The sequence below is a fragment of the Lontra canadensis genome, unplaced genomic scaffold (genome assembly GCF_010015895.1).
Source record: "Lontra canadensis isolate GAN:19392208 unplaced genomic scaffold, GSC_riverotter_1.0 scaffold21, whole genome shotgun sequence".
NCBI classification, from domain to species: domain Eukaryota; kingdom Metazoa; phylum Chordata; class Mammalia; order Carnivora; family Mustelidae; genus Lontra; species Lontra canadensis.
Window position 1 is genome coordinate 2,724,214 of NW_022631015.1, and position 14,043 is coordinate 2,738,256.

The 14,043-nt window shown below is 40.4% G+C and overlaps 1 protein-coding gene across 4 annotated transcripts in view; it reads right to left on the bottom strand.

The window, feature by feature from the left end:
• Positions 1 to 10,231: 10,231 nt before the first annotated feature.
• MYLK4 (myosin light chain kinase family member 4) overlaps positions 10,232 to 14,043 on the bottom strand; it is an 81,780-nt gene continuing 77,968 nt past the window's right edge. For all 4 annotated transcript variants that reach the window (XM_032861448.1, XM_032861447.1, XM_032861452.1 and 1 more), the window contains one exon: positions 10,232 to 11,966. The gene's annotated coding sequence lies outside the window, so the exon portion shown is untranslated. The remainder of the gene's footprint in view (positions 11,967 to 14,043) is intronic.

Consider the following 14,043-nt stretch of genomic DNA (forward strand, 5'->3'; position numbering starts at 1 on the left):
AAATATGTTGATGGGATGATAATATATAAAGATATAATTTATATGATAATAAGAGCACAAAGGAGAGGATAAGAATAGAACTATTTTGTAGCAAAGTTTTATATGCCATTTAAATTAAGTTGATATTAATGCAAAGCAGAATGTTTTAACTTAACATGCTAATTGTAATCCCAAGGAAAATCTCTAAGAAAATAGCTTAAAAAAAGTAGTTAAAAAAAAAAAAATGAGAGATTTAAAATGATACACTAAAAAATACTATTTAACACAAAATAAAAGAATGATAGAAGAATATGGGGCAAAAAAATATGACATATGGAAAACAAAACTTGATTAATAATTACATTAAATGCAATTGGGTTAAATATTCTAATTAAAAGGCAGATATTGGCAGAATTAACTTTTTTAAAAAGCCACAATCTAACTACATGGTACCTACAAGTGACCAATGCTGGATTCAAAGTTAGTTTGTAGGAAAAAAGATATACTGATATACTATGCAAACAGTAAGCAAAAGACAGCTGGAGTGGTTATACTAACATCAGATAATATGGACTTTAAGACAATAATTACTACTAGAAACAAAGAAGGATGCTGTTTAAATTGCAAAAGAGACAACTGATCAGGAAGTCAAAACTTACAAACATATATGCCTAACAAGAGAGCTCCAAAATGGGTGAAGCATAAACTTAGAGAGTCAAAAGGAGAAATAGATAATTCACTGTAACAGTTGGAAAACTCAATATCCTACTTTTAATAATGAATAGAACAACTAGACAGTAGATCAACATGGAAAGAGAAGAATTGAGAATGTGTGAATCAACTATACCGATCAAATGTGTATAGAACACCTGTTACTGAACTGGGCCCTTGGGCTCTCTAAACAATGGAAATTGACAAGATGCCAAACAGGAGTTCCAGGTGAGGCTTTATTGAGGCTTATGCTCAAGCACAAGGGAGACAGCACAGAGGAAAAGTCCTTCAGGCTGGCCCCGAGAAGAGTTGCAGGAGAGCTTTAAAGAGGCCCAGGTGGAAAAAGGGTAACATTTAAGCATGTAGAGGTAGAGATTTCTTGGCTCCTGTACACTTAAAGGTCATGCTTCTTCATGTATTGCAAGTCTAACTGGAATGTTAATCTCCACCCTTGGGTGTGATTTTTAGTATTACAGTGAGAGGACATGTTGGTGAAAGGTCAGTGCTGGGGTCTACTTTGGCACAGAGAGAGGTTTGGTCCTGTCTTCTCCATCCTTCATAGCTGAGTTCCTCCTTTCTAAGTTCCTCCTGCTTCTGCATTCCTGCAACATACACTACTCAAGAGGCACCGAGGTTTAGCTTTTCTTTTTATGGAGACAGCCAAGGAATGCTGGATTTTGCAGTTAGAATTGAGGGGACCCAAGTCCAGCCTTTGCTTTGCTTCAGACCCAACCTTAGCAGAATATACTTTATTCTCAAATGCATGAAGAACATTCTCCAGTATAGACCATAGATTAGGTCATAAAAGAAGGTCTCAGTAAATTTGTAAGAAGTTAAATTATACAGAGTATGTTCTCTGATCCCAAGTTAGAAATCAGTAATGGAAGGAAACTCACAAATAGGTGGAAATTAAGAAACACACTCCTAAATAACCAGTAAGTCAAGAAGAAGTCATAAGTAAAATTAGAAAATACTTTCAGATGAATGAAATTAAAACACAACATATCAAAACTTAGGGGATGCAGGGAAAGTAGCGCTTATACCCAATTTATATGACTGTTAACATTTATATTAGAGATGGATGTGATCACCGTCATGGAAGTAACTTGAGAGTTACATCTATTCAATTGTACCAACATATCTCAAAACCATTTTAGGACTTTTAAGGAGTAATTTTTAGGGTATCCATTACAGTTTTTAAAAAAACTTCAAAGATAGCAAGTCTTTAAAGATTTTACCTAATTTTTGAAAACGGAAGTCATTTGGTGCCACATTAGTGCATAAAGTGAGTGGTGAGACTCAACAATCCCACTGTTGGCCTAAAGAAATGATACTGATCTGATAGAGGCATTTTCCAAACAAGATAGTGGGCAATTCCTAAAGAGGAATTCCAAACATGCATGAAATTTAAAAAAAAAAAAAAAAAGAGAGAGAGAGAGATTGGAATAAATGTATAGCCAAAGAAGATGACTATTTTGAGTACAGTAGTCATTTAAATGTATATTTTAGGCCTGTTTCTAAAGTAAGTATCTTCAAATCCTCTTTGCTTTATGTATCCCACTATTTCCAGGTAGTTATCATTGTTATCTGCCCATTTTGTTTGTTTCCAAGAGAAACTGGAAATGGTGAATAGGCAAATATTGGCCTAGGATTTTGGTCTTCTTTTTTTTTTTAATATTTTATTTACTTATTTGACAGAGACACAATGAGAGAGGGAACACAGCAGAGGGAGTGGGAGAGGGAGAAGCAGGCTCCCCGCAGAGCAGGGATCCCAATGTGGGGCTCGATCCCAGGACTCTGGGATCATGACCTGGGCCGAAGGCAGACACTTAACAACTGAGCCACTCAGGTGCCCCAGGATTTTGGTCTTCTAAGTTAAGTTTATATTGACTAAATGGGTTTCTATTTGATCTTAATTTGATTTTTCCATTGTTATGACAATTGTACATCTGTTCATAAATCTGGGAATATGTGTACATGTGTGTATATGCTCATACAAAAACAATAGACTGTTTTTAAAGTCAGAAAGTCCATGTGCTGCATATACCCATCTAAGCCTAATTTTTTTTTTATTTCTCTAGCTGTCTCCACAGGATACCAATACCACATAATAACTACCAATAACTAATAAAAATGGCTAATAAGTTATATGGAATATAAATGACTATATAAATGCTGAACAGTAAACACTGTTTACAGCTTACTAGGAGAAAATGGAAACCTCATTTTGCTGATACAAACAAGATCTCCTCTTATCTTATATGTTGAAGGCTATTATTTTGAAAATTACAAGTCCCAGTGGATTCCCATCCCAGAAACAATTATTATCTGATTTGTTCTCTTTATGCTATTGGTAATGTGTTGTAAAGTACCTTAACATAAATATTCGATGTCTTAAGAAACATCTGGTTGTTACCCAAATCTGTAAGATAGCACAAGCTGAAGCAAAAGGACTGCTGAGAGGGACGTAAGGAAAGGGAAAGCTGTTGCAGAAAAACTGAGCAGAGCCATGGGATCTGGTTATAGGCAACTTGGAAGGCAAGCTTGGCAGAGGAGCGAAAACATGTTTCACTTTGGAAAGCTGTGAGGTACTGCACACCACAAAAGCTGCCAAGTTAATTTTACATGATAAGATATGGGACAAAAAGGAAGCTTTTTGGTAAAAGGATTTTTTTTAAACTATTTTAAAGTATTTATAAAAGTAGACCATAATTGTCTTTTGAAACCTTGGGAAAACTTCATAATTTTTGAAATGTAAAGTTCAATTTTATTAAACATATGGGTAAATTTGAAATTATTCAGAATATTAAAATTAATTTGAAAATAATTAAAATACAGAAAAACCTCAGGTGTGCGTCCAAGTTCTGGGCAACATTAACATGGTATAAAAATTGCTCAGGAAATTTATAGTGAACAGGTGTGTGAAGTAATTGAGGGGAAAAAAAGTTCAGACATTAATTAGCAAGAATTATGAATATCCTTGTTGAATTGTTTTCTCTCGAGTTGGCATATTTTTAAGCGTATCATGAAGGAAATTTTTAAAATTATGAATACACATCGAAAATAAACTCTTACTTACTCATAATATTCTATACTTTTGCCATTAATCACTTGATGACACATGGAAGGGGAAAAAAAGGGGTCTAAACCAAAAGAAAAATGTAAATATTTTTAAAAGTTAATTCAATAAGTCTTGCTAATATTGTTGAAATGTTCTCCCAAATCCAGCAAAATGAGGATTCATGCATTCAAAGGGTATCTCTGTTGAAACTTACAGAGAAAAGAATAACTATGACAAAAATAAGACCTAAGTCCTATACTCAAGGAGCTTACAGGAAGAGGGAAGCCAGACCAGAAAAGCAGAAGGTTGGAAATAATGTAATAATCCCCATGAGAAATATAGAGGATGTGAAATAATGTAATAATCCCCATGAGAAATATAGAGGATTGCCCCAGAAGGGGAAGGATAGTTGGATTGGGGTGTTTATCAGGTAGACAACATTAGAGACAAACATTTCAGAGAGAGAGAAGGGGGTGTATGAATTTGCAGAAGTACAAGCAAGCCTATTGTGTGGTCGCCATCAGATGCAGTAGGGCAGTGCCGTAAGAAACACCTGAAAGGTGGGAGAGGCTTTGGAAACAGGCTGTGGGAAGAAGCTGGGAAGACTTGGGTGAGGGAGGTGTATTTGAGAGCTTGAAGAGCCTGGAAGAGTGTCTCATGAAACCCTAATAATCTTTGAGGAGGTTGTGAGTGATGACTTGAGGAAGAGAGTGAATAAAATGTTAACTGAAACTGGAGGAAAATAATCTTTGTAATATAGGGGCAGAAATTTAGCACTGTCATTTGAGAGGAAGGAAAGTAGAAAGTTTACCGATGAACTTTGTGATCTAGCTAAGGAGATTTCCAGATACTATTGACAGTACTTCTTGGTTTCTTCTTGCTGCTTATAATAAAATGTGAGAAAAGAGAGGTAAACTAAAGGAAGGAATTCTTCACAAAGAGGGAGTTTAAAATTCCAGCCTCTCCAGATAACAAATGATAGTACAACTAAGAAATGGCAGGGGTCCCTGGGGTTGTGAGTTCAAGCCCCACGCTGGGCAGGCACATTTTTTAGAAAAATAAAATCTTAAAAAAAGAAAACAAAAGAAATGGCTACCAGGTAAAGATCAAATCCAGGGCACTCTGAAGAAAAAATAGTCCAATCATGAAGCCAAGAGTTTCAAATTTTTTTAAAGACCTCCGAAATATCCAAGACAATACAACATGGAATCATTCAGTCAAATAACAGGGCTTTGAAGAACTTCTAAGTCCCTCAGTAGGCTCAGCAGAAGTCTAAGGTAGAGAAAAGTGTATCTCGAAGAGATCTGTGGGGGTGGTCTTTTCTAATAGAGTCGATCCCAATAAAATTCACAGGCGACCTATAAAACTTTTAAAAGATTCATGTCACCAGGTGCACCACCAGCTTGGACTAAAATGGGCAAAGAGAGCACAGAGAGGAAAGGGGCCTTTGAATTCTCAAACTTCCCTACGCAGGAGCAAGGTCGAGGAACCACCGAGTAGCTGGCTCAGGTGGGAGACTACAGCCTTCACTTATTTCTACCTCTTGGAAGCTTCTAACAGCTCCCAAGAAGATCCCAGGAGTTGTGGTGGCTTCGGTCTCTCCCAGCACCAAGAATGAGACTGACAGGGCAGTGAGCATTCTCGGCACTTTCATGACACTGTGCACATAGTGTTAGTGTGATGGGGACTCCAGAAATGACATCTTAGAGTGCTGGCCTCTTGAAGGAAGCGAGGAGGTGGGGCTTGGCAGGGGCAGCTGTTTCAGGGTGGGCTGAAGCGCAGCAGGGAGGTGCCCTCAGATGGTGTCCTGCCAGGAGAAACTTCTCTGCTTGACGTGCTGGCTCCTGAACTCGTGTATGAAGCCTTTGGAAATCTCTAAAAATAACTGGGTGAGCTTGGAAGAGGCTCAGAAGCCCTCGGCTCTGCAGGTGAGGCCATGAGCCAACTAAATACAGATTAGTACCTTTTACGAGACCCTATTTGTACCCACAGCAATGTCTGGGGAACACAAGTTCCAAGCACTCGGAGAAGCCCACTATGAAGAGCAGCTGAGGTAAGTTACTGAAGGAGGAGCCTCGGGACCTGCTTATCTTCCTGATGGGTGTGGATCATGAGGTGGGGTTGGTGTCCCCTTTCAGAGCAAGGAGTGGTAGGAGGAAGTGACAAAGTGGGTTGCAGGGTCCTCCCTTTGTAGGGGTAGTGAGGGAGATTGCCCCACTCACTTTATTTCAGGACAGAGCAAGGAGAAGGGCGGCAAGATGATTGGCTCTTACCTCTGAGTCCCAGGACCTGAACCTCTACGTTGAAGAGCAGAGCTGTCCATTGGGACCTATATTGTGCCAGTATTGGAAGGTAAAGGAAAACTGTTTCTTATAACATTTCTGACACTGACTGTGTGGGGTTTTCCCTTGTATTAAGCAATTCTGGCATGAAGAACTTGCAGTTCTCACAGACCTCACAAGTTAAATGCTCAGTCCCACAAGACTGCCCCTTCTTCAAACACCAATCACAACGGTGGGTGCCCAGGTTACCCACACTTCTGTCTGACATGACTACACATGGAGGCTTCCCATGACTCCTTCCTAAGGCTCAATAATTTGCTACCATGGCTCACAGAATCCATGGGAAAACTTTACTCACTTTTACTACTTCATTATAAAGCGCATAATAAAGGATACAAATGAATAGCCAGATGAGAAGGTACATAGGGCAAGGTCTAAAAGCGTCCTAGAAGCGTCCTAAGCACAGAAACTTCCGTCCCTGTAGAGTTTGAGGTAAGTCACTCTTCTGGCACAAGGAGGTGTTTTTGTTCATCAGCCCAGGAACTCTCTAAACCTCTTTGTGTGGAGTTTTTATAGAGGTTCCATTACATAGGCATGACAGATAAAATCACGGGCCGTGGGTGATTCAGTCAATCTGCATCTCCTTTCCCCTCCCTGCAGGTGGAGGGGTGAGGTTGAAAATTCCAATCGTCTAATCACATGGTTGTTTCCTCAGGCAACCAACCCCATCCTCCAAGAGTCTGCTCAGTGGCATAAACTCAGGAATGGTTGGAAGGGGCTGATCACGGAGAACAAAAGATACTCCTCTCACCCCTATCACTCAGGAAATTCTAAGTGTTTGGAAGCTCTGCACCAGGAACCAGGGATGATACCAAATACATAGTTTTTAAAATATCACAATATCACAGATGATCCATGAGGTTTCCTCACTTTGGGGAAGAAGTCAAAATGCTTCACCTAGCAGTGCAAGTTGGAAGCAACCAGAGTTTCAATGAGAAGGATAGGATCCCTTTGTGTGAGACAATAGAAAATTCGGTAGGGCTATCTCAAGCCAGGTGGGGGTTGAGGGGGCTAGTTGACATTGAGTCAGTGCCAGTCACTGCCGGGCTAACATGTGACTGTTGGCACAGAAAGCATATCATCTTCAAGCATGCATGTGTGCTGGGAGCTGAGGCATCCCAGCAGCATTTCCAGCCAATGCTGACCCCAGAAAGTGATGTGGCAGCTGACAATGGGGAGCCATTATATACTGAAATATTTCAGTAGCAAATTTTCTGTAGCAGACACCTTACAGACACCTGTCTGAGGAATAATCATGAAGATACATTTAAAGAGATTGAATTGCTAAGTGCCTTAATAACTTATTAAACACTGTTCTGGCACTAGACACTTTACATATACCTCAGCCCATGTTTTCTATTAATAGAAATTAACAGGGAAAAAATCCTAAATCTGTGTGGATACATCCTAACCACCACTGTTTTCAAGTGGGAGAGTTGTTTTGCCACCTTGGGCCCTGCCAAAAATGAATGCTTCTGGAACCTCAAATAAGTAGTGTGGCATCATTTTTTTTAAGGTATGAGGTTCTGGGGCGACTGGGTGGCTCAGTCAGCTAAGTGTCTGCTTTTGGTTCAGTTCATGATCTCAGGGTCCTGGGGTCAGGCTCCCTTCTCAGTGGAGAGTCTGCTTATCCCTCTGCCCCTGTCCCTGCTCATGCTCTTTCTGTCTCTCTCTCTCTCTCTCTAATAAATAAATAAAATCTTTAAAAAGAAAAAAACCTTATTCTTAAGGTCTTGTGTTCTAAATGCCATGGGATTTTTAACATATCAGAACTTATCATAAAGGACAGAGTTTGTATTGCAATTACCAAGTCCACTTTGAATAATTTAACTCATTAACCAAAGGATAAATAAAGTCCATGTTTATTCTTCAATATAATACATATATATGACGGTTGTACATCTTTGTAAGGCAAAGAAATACAGCTGAATGAAACTATGTTCAGAAATAAAAAAATATATACATGACATGTGCAATCACCACATTACAAATCCATTTTTATTTCTTACTTACACTACTAAACCTCATCGAAAGCACTCACTGACATCCATCGGCTGGGACAACTACAAAATACATACAATTCAAGACAGGAACACTCGGGTATTCATGTTTTCTGCTCTTTCAAATAAGTAGTAGTTGAGTTATAAGCCTTCATGGAAGGTGAAACTACCCACATCAAGATCACTTACAGAAAGCACACCTGACTAAAATGGAGCTCAGAGACATATGTAGGACTTCTAGTGGGAGAAACCATTGACTTCATGCTAAACAAGGAAGTCACCTTCATCCAGGACTCGAACATCTAGTCATCTAATAGTCCAGCTTCAAGTTTCCTTTAGGACAGCAAGCAACTTGACTTTTGGAAATACCATTTTTATCTCAAAAAGGCTTTAGGGGAGCACCGTGATGGATAAGAAGATGGACTTTGATTCTAACTGAAGAAAGAGAAAGAAGAAAAAAAAAAAAGCAAAAAGATAAAGCAAAAGCAAGGTAGGAAGCATCATGGCTTTTGAGAAGTGAGCCACAGCAAGGGCACAGCCTCCACCCATGCTGAAATTGCCCAGGAACAGACACCTGCCTTGCCCTCTTGTCACACTCGCACAGAGGGACTTTCCAAATGAGGTTTCCTCATCAAAACTGGCCCATCATCCAAACTGAACTAGTACATGTATGCAACCTGACACCATTTGGCTCATGCTTAGAGTAGGGGTAGTGGGAGCAGAAGGAAGAAAAAAGGAATGAAATTAAAAATAAGACCCTCATTTCCCGATATCAAATACGTATTTTGATTTTAAAGCAAGAAAAAATTTTGCTATGCTAATTTCCATAAAAATGGTGAAAATGTCATACATAATTCACGCATCCTTCAAAACACATTCACATCAAAGTAAGCCACAACAATAGCAGCATGCCTATTTACATTTTTGAGGAAAGAAAGCAAAATAATATGAAGTCAGACTAAAAACAAACATGAGAATTACCCCATTTCAACCTAGAAATCTTTCCCCAAGGTAGTTCAGGTGAGAATCCAATTTCAGAGTTGGGTTGGGTTTTGTTTTCATAGCATGGACTGGGGCATGCGCTCTTCTCTCCCTGATTTTTAAATAGCAACAGGTTCTGGGAAAGTGTTGGTATCTTACAAATGACAAATGAGGGCATGCTTTTTCTTGAATCCTTTGTGAATTTTATTTCTCTCCAGGCAGTGGGAAGTGCCACATCCGTGCTGAATTTCTGCCTTTTTCCAAAGAAATGGCTACTGCCTGATGCAAGCAACTGAAGCCATAATGTCCATTAGGAGGGCGGAGGAGCAAATCAGGCTATCAAATCCTAATGACTTCTTGGAAAAATTGATCACAATAGCCCCAGTCTTGCCAGACTCAGCTTCTCTGGTCCGTGCTTGCATCTGGTTTGATTTCTCCGCTGTGCAAAGCCCCCTTTCCCATCAGAGTGGCAATCTACCAAGTTACCAGTTCTTGCAGGAGCAGCCACACTGGGTGTGGAGGGAGGGAACAGGATGAGCAGGAGACCGAAATTCTCCCATTTCACTGTAACTCGAGACTGTAATCATCAACTCTGCAATGCAGACTATCCTCAGCTCTCAAAAAAAAGGCACCCTGCTGGCATGGGGGGGCCTCCCCATCCAAATGTGGAAATTAAACTCCAAATTCAAAGAGGATTCTTTTTTTTAAAGTAGAGTCTCCTTTCTAAACCTCTTTAAAAAAAAAAAATTACACCCACTGACTGCCGGGTCCTTAGTGGATTCATTTGACAAAGAAATCATTCCTTCAGTTGGCTTAAGCTGCCTCTCCCGTGTGTTGGGGTCTGGTGAAAGTTTCTCTGCCAAGGTGTGTCAGAATGGGACCTGGATGCAAAAGACCTCCTGCTCTATCTGGTAGATTCCACCCTATAGGACAGAAAACACCCTTCCATGAGGGCTTTCAAATCAGACCCTTGCATCTTATTTAGCATTTGAGAAGATGCCAGCTCTCTGCGGTCTGCGTATTAATGCACGCACTGGCTTGTATTTTTCCAGACTCGATGAATACCATCAACTAAAGATAGCCCAGTAATATAACACTTCAGTCACAGGGCTTTGTTGTGTTGTTGGGGTTTTTTTGTTTTGTTTTGTTTTGTTTTGTTTTTAAGAAAACCAAATTAAACATTTTAAGCATAGTCACATAACAGGAGCAGGAGAAAACCAACCTTGAATAAATGCATAGGCCAAAGGAAAAATGCATCATAATGCAAGAGCAAAGCTAGAAAGGAGTCGGTTTTATAGCTAGCATGACCACTAAATTGGCATGTGGTCTTCCCTAAATTACACATTTTCTTCTGTCTCTACCTCCCCTTTACCTTGCACATGAGAATAAGAATATTACACATACAGTTATTCAAGGACATGCTAGAAGGATCCACTAGGTGGATACGAGCAATGGTGGAGAAAAGCCAATGCCAGGTAAAACTGCCCTCCCTAATACAGCCATTCCTAGGGTGTATGGTGTCTATTGGAGCCTAGAACCATTTACAGCTAAAAACGCATTCTTATAGCTGATCTCAACACAGGAGTTATTTGGAAATGGGAACCAGGAGGACAGCTTAAGAAGCTGAATGGTGATCATGAGGCTGGATGTGTGATAGGAGTTTCGTGTGGCTCTGCACGGCCTCTTCTTCATCAAGAAATGACACACACGTTTCACCCTTGAGAAGCCCTCGCCTTTCTGTGCTATATATGGTAGGGCTCGCTTCTGTTATTAAAAATCCGTAATGAGATGGCACATGAGCTCAGGAACAAGAAGCTTCCAACTGGAATCATTCTCATATCCAAAGAGTGAGCAGGAGTGTTTGCCTGACCTCTGATTTCTGAGTGTTCTTTCTTCACAACCACTGAGCCATGTGAGACTCTGTGTGGGTGAGATCATTGGGCTTCAGAAATGTTGGAATTTAACCAGAAACCTGAGTGTTATTGTCAAAGTAGTTTCAACACTGGAAGCAAAGTGCCATCCTTCCTTGGGATGCTTATGACCCATCTCTCGTTGACAACAGCAGCATGAGGAAAGCTCTTATGACTGTTACCATTATTCCAAATTCTAAACACTAGCCATAAGCAAACACCTCTTGCTCCAGTGGTGAAAACTAGTGCCTTTCATCTCATGAATGCTCAGTCAGAAGAGAGCAGAGAGTGCCTTGTGAAATGCATGCCACTCATTTGAAAGTAGAATTGCTATTTGGAAGAAACCAATGAACTGGGAGAAAAGTTCAGAATAAACGGAAGACACAATGTCTGATGCCTCTTGCCTCAGGATTCAGAGACAGCTCAAGTTCCAGAAAGCAAATTATTTATCATTTGGAGTCACCTGATTTCAGACCAAATCAAAAAAAACAAAATCTGAGAGAAACCAAGTGTTCAAAGGTGCAAAAGACATAATTTTCTTCTGGTGATATGATCACCCCTTTGAAAGGCATAGCTTAAGAACTGGAAGCAGTTTTCTCCCTCTCAAGGTATCCTCCAGGTTTAAATGTCTCCAATAAATCTCCAGTCTGATTGTTCTAGTAAGCTGAGAAAGAACAGAAATCATGTACCCCTTATCCCAGCGACTAAAATAAAAAAATAAACGTTGGAAACTCAAGATGTCAAGGAAACATCTTCCCAATTGTGTCCTACCATGGGGTGTGGGGATGTGAGGAAAGGGGCATGGGGCTTGTCTACGTCCCCAGAACCACAGCAGTAGGCACCCCCTGACCTGGGTGCTCCAAGTTCAAATGCAGTGTCACCCCCAGCCCCCATAGCCACCCATCGTCATTGGGGTCAAGGCATCAGAACTGCTGATTTTTCCAAAAATCTTCCCAACACAGCAGCAACCGCAGCAGTTTTCCTGCAAAGCAAACAAAATATGACTCTTGTTAATTCAGCAGGGCTTTTAAAATTGTAATTAGTTGGTTGTGCCCCTTAGGAAAACCACACATGATTTTTTATAATGCATGTGTGCGTGTGAGAAGGAAAAAAAAGAAACCCCTTGCAGGATTCCACTGCTTACCAGAGTTGGGTTGGGTTTTTATTTTTTCAGTTTATGCAAGATATTTTTGTACTATTTGCAAGATCGAAGGACAAGGCCGCTTTGTTTCATATGAAGCCTAGCCAGCTCCCGAGCTTTCTGCCACACTGTCCGTCCTGTCAGCTTGACCCCACATCAAGGTGACATCAAGAAGTGGGCGTGGGAATGTCTTCATTTGCATTATGACTATGTGTGACATGGGCCCACACAGTTTGCAGGCCTACATCACTCCTATGGATCTGAGGACATATCCTCAATTTTTATTTCACAGGTTGGCAGAAGATGGAATGGAAACGCCAAGAGAAATGCCACCGGGTTGATTTTTAGTGTTTCCTCAACGCATCAAAAAACCTCTAACAAATTGCAGGAGATTTATATGCCTCAATTTACATTGTGGATCCGGCCTTATTCATAGGGCCTGGAAGTCATTCTTTTTCCACAGGAATAATCTTCAACCACCAGATTTTAAAAATCAATATTATCACAAAGTTGGTTTTACTCCTAACAGAGTTTGCCAAAAGCCCCATCTTATCCTGGCAGGAAATACTATAAAAAAAAATGATTTAAAAAAAAAAAAAAAAACTTCTCAAATGAGGCTGCACTCAGAGTTAATATCTTAAGCTTACATTTTAATTTGGGAAAAAAAAAAAAGGAAAAAAGTGAACTAGGAAGTGCCCACATCCCATGGACCTGAAACAGCTCTTCCCGGACCTGCAGTGCAACCAAGGTGAATTTCTGTGGTTAACTGGAGCTGGAGGGACTGAGGAGAGGAAGGCAGCCAGCCCAAGTGACCATCTGGAGGCGGGCCCAGAGAAAGGTCGCATCAAGCAATTCCAACCAAAACGGTATCCAAGCGCCAGTGTGACTGGCTCACATGTCTTTGTCCTCTGTAGAATGTCACCTCTTGGACTGCCACCATCCTCCATCACATTGGTCAAAGCGCCAGCATGACATGGAAGGACTCTACCATCTCCCACTGTCATTCCCTCCTCATTCTTTCCCTGCTGGACCCTGATCACAGGCCTGCCTTGCAATGCAACCTCCTGTCACCCAATGAATTCATTCCTACCAGGCCTCAAAAGTGACTCCAGTGCTCATGGTGGGAATGCAGTTTGTGGCAAACCCTTGAGGTTTGTGGTCACTGTGGATGAAATTGGGAGGGAGAGCCGCCTGCGAACTCTGGTGCCCACCACTCACAGGGAAGGCTGGTCTGCACCTCAGCAAGCCCAGTGACCCAGGCCTCGGAGCATGGAGAGTACTTTCCTTCTCTGCATTTTCACAAGACTTAAAGCTTTCTTCTACTTTCCCAAAAACTTTACTTTGACACATGAGAATGGTCTTTGTAAGTAGGAAGCCCAAGGCTTTCTTTTGATGTTTCATAGATTTCTAGATAAATGACAGATTTCTAAGTAAATGACCCATGCACCAAAGACTGAATGCTTTCCTAACTCTGGTCTGTGACTTTGTTATGATTTACTGATTTGTTTCTGCATGATCTTATTCTATGAAAGATTCAACACTTTACAAGAATATAAAGTCAAACAGACAAACCAAAACTTCAGACCAGAATAAATACCAATCAGAATAAAAGAGTAAGACTAGTGGGCAGCAAGAACACAGACTGGAAGGTCTTACACATTTTTTAAAATTGAGTTGAAACAATGGCCATGGACTTACTGTCCCAAATTAGAGAACTGACTTGCTGGAGGGTAAATGGGCCCCCAACAACAATATAAATATTGGGATTCCTAAAAGTCCTGTGTAATAAGTACACTGTGTTAGGCTTTTCCTTCAGAGCATAAATTAAGCTAGCTTATTGATATAATCAAATGTGTTCATGTGTAAAACTATCGCTTATGTTTTCTGACAAAATTCTAAGCAGGGTAGAAGCTTTGTA